We start from the raw sequence: 3,594 nt of genomic DNA on the forward strand, positions 1-3,594 counted from the left end.
AGATCAACCCTCGGAAACCTAAGGAGTTGGTTGTGGATTTCTGCAGGAAACAGTCCTCACCAGCACCCATGAACATCCAGGGTATGGAGATAGAGAGGGTGACCTCCTATCAGTACCTCGGTGTTCTTCTCAACAACAAACTGGACTGGTCTCCAAACACGGACACCCTGATTAGGAAAGGACAGATCCGACTCTTCCTACTGAGAAAACTGAGGTCTTTTGGGGTTCAGGGGTCACTCCTGAAGACTTTCTATAACTCGGTGGTGGCCTCGGCCATCCATTATGGCATTGTCTGCAGGTCAGGCAGCATCTCGGCCCGGGACAGAAAGAGACTGGAGCGACTGGTCAGGAAGGCCAGTTCTGTCCTGGGCTGCTACCTAGACACTCTGGAGGAGGTGGGCAACAGGAGGATACTAACTAAGCTCAAAGCTATGATGGACAGTCCCTCCCACCCCCTCCAGCCCGCCGTGACAGCCCTAGGTAGCTCCTTCAGCCAGAGACTGTTACACTGTTGCAAGAAGGAGAGATACCGCCGCTCGTTCCTACCGACTGCTGTCAGGCTGCTGAATAAAAAATAAAATGATGTGGAAAACAATTGTAAATAGCACTGCGACCGTATCCATATCTGTATTTATATTGCACTTAATTGAATAGTGTTGTTTTCTTTTCTTCTTTCTTCTTTCTACCCACAATCTTGCTGCTGTAGACTGTAAATTTCCCCAGTGTGGGACAAATAAAGGATATCTTATCTTAGTATCATTCAACGTGTTTTCAATAATGTGAAAATCATGTATCAAGTAAAAAACTTATCTCGTCCTTCCCCTTGTCATTCATTCATTCATTCATTCATCTTCCGAGCCGCTTGATCCTCATTAGGGTCGCGGGGGGAGCTGGAGCCTATCTCAGCTGTCTCCGGGCAGTAGGCGGGGGACACCCTGAATCGGTTGGCAGCCAATCGCGGGGCACACAGAGACGAACAACAATCCACGCCCACACTCATACCTAGGGACAATTTAGAGTGCTCAATCAGCCTGCCATGCATGTCTTTGGAATGTGGGAGGAAACCGGAGTACCCGGAGTACCAGTATGAGTTCTTAGCCAGCTGCAGCTCACCATTTTTGGGGGGTCGAGATGTACAGGAAAAAGTAATTGACTGGTGACAGCATTCTTGGCCAGCTGTGTTGCTCACCGTACTGGCGTGTCATTCAGATGATTATCCAGTGTGACATCGACTGCTTCCACGTGACCGTCGATGGCGCCCACCAGCTGGAGTTCATCGACAGGGATGTAGACCTGCAAAGCATTGCAGCACCAAGAATGTGGCATGACGTGTTGCTGAGGGACGTCAGGCTAATGTGACGTCACCGCCATGGCTAGATCTGAAGCCCCCAGCTGACGGCCGCTTCCTTGAGTCGATTCGAACATGACTGCTCAATGCTGCCAACCTCTGTTATAAGTGATCACTAATAAAGCCGCGGAAGAATATTTGCTTGGGTGAATAATGAAGTTTTTTTTCTTCAAGTATTTACTTGGAGGGATGTGTGTGTGGGGGGGGGGGGTCGTCTGTACTAGAGCTGCAAGAAATGAGGGTCCTTTGTTGCCTGAGCCACTTTGGGGTACTGGCAAGTTGGACGAAATGGCCGAATAAACCTCTTAAATACAGTTTAGATAAGATAAAATAAGAAAACCTTTATTAGTCTCGCAATGGAGAAATTCCCAATTCACAGCAGCAAAGTTATGAAAGGAAGAAGTAGAACAACAAAATATAGGAGCTGCTGGAAAGGCAGCCACTCTCGCGGCGCCATCTTGAAGTCAAAATAACAAAAATAACACAACACATAGGACACAGACAGTTGTGCAATCGTCACCACTTTCCTACATACACTTTGTTGTCTGAAGCAATTATAGACGAAAGAGGAGAGGATCAAAGTGTCCTTTTACCAGTGGATCAGAGACGTCATGCTGAAAATGTGCACGTCTGCTACAAGCTAAGTTTTGAAAGCAAACACGAAGCTGTAGCGTCCATTTTTGGACATTTTTGCCAAGTTTTCCAGAATTTTTTTTTTCAATGTGACACTGGCTCGGAGATGACAGAGTGGCGGATGCTGGTTTGTCAAGGAGGGGAAGCTCAATTTCGGCCGACGTCATAAAATGTGTCCGTTTATTTATGCATGAATTCTACTCTCAGTTCCTTTTCAAGAAAATTATCTGTGTTCAATAAAGCGCGCCAAAAATAAAAGATTAATTTGTCGCTAGTCGTTATCAACAAAGAGACTGTCGCAAAGATGATTAGAAGTCTCCTGTTCAACACAGAAAATAATGAGAATTGAAAAATGCTCTCACGGTTGCATACACCAAAAGATCGGTGATTGGGTCATTTCCCTGTCAATAAAAAAGATTCAGCCTCAGACAGATCATCCAATTATGATACAGAAAATCTGAGCGTCCGGGCCAGCCCAACAACGCCCACTGTCCATCGACTCCCAGAGACGCTGAATGTCCGATGGGCCGGACAAAACCAGCATTTATCCAATGACTCGTCTCGTTTCAATGCATTGGGACAACAGGCTCTGAAGTCTCTTGACGCCCAGCGTCGGCGCTGTCGATGCTCAGCGTCCGCACAGTTTAAAGCACAGTGAAGCTGCAGGAATTAATGAGAAGAGAGTGGCATCGTAACCAGTAATAAGAAGCTGATTTGGAACAAAAGTTGGGTGTGTTGTCGCGCATATTCAGTCAATGACATGTACACACAATCTTATGTACACCCATATATTTGATCACTTATTTTTTGACATTATAGCGGAAGCTGAGCTTCCCTTGCAGTCTTCGAGCAATCACCTCTGGAGCTGACTCATATTTTCGAGGGGATTAGTTATCATGAATGTGAAGATCAGGCAAACATGTCAGCGGTGGGGAAAATAACAGTAACATGAAAGATCACCACATCCGTCACCTTACCGTGGTGGAGGGCTTTGTGTGTCCCAATGATCCTAGGAGCTAAGTAGTCCGGGGCTTTGTGCCCCTGGCAGGGTCACCCATGGCAAACAGGTCCTCGGTGAGGGACCAGACAAAGCCGGCTCAAAAGACCCCTTATGATGAATAATACAAATGGACTTCAGTTTCCCTTGCCCTCTAGAGCCAGGCCTGGAGGTGGGGCTCGTTGGCGAGCGCCTGGTGGTCGGTCCTACACCCGTGGGGCCCGGCCGGGCTTCGCCCGAAGAGACAACGTGGGTCCCCCTTCTCATGGGCTCACCACCCATAGGAGGGGCCAAAGGGTGCTCGGGTGCAGTGTGAGCTGGGCAGCAGCTAGAGGTAAGATCGGGCCGAGCCCGAGCCCGAGCCCGACCCTTTGTCGCCGATTCTGTTCATAACCTTTATGGACAGAATTTCTAGGTACAGCCGAAGCGTTGAGGGGCTCCGTTTTGGTGGCCTCAGTATTGCATCTCTTTTTGCAGATGATGTGGTACTGTTGGCTCCTTCAAGCAGGGCTCTCCTACACTCACTGGAGCGTTTCGCAGCCGAGTGTGAAGCGGTTGGGATGAAAATCAGCACCTCCAAATCTGAAACAATGGTCCTCAGTCGGAAAAGGGTGGA

The sequence above is a fragment of the Hippocampus comes genome, unplaced genomic scaffold (assembly GCF_001891065.2).
Source record: "Hippocampus comes isolate QL1 unplaced genomic scaffold, H_comes_QL1_v1.1 scaffold160, whole genome shotgun sequence".
NCBI lineage: Eukaryota > Metazoa > Chordata > Actinopteri > Syngnathiformes > Syngnathidae > Hippocampus > Hippocampus comes.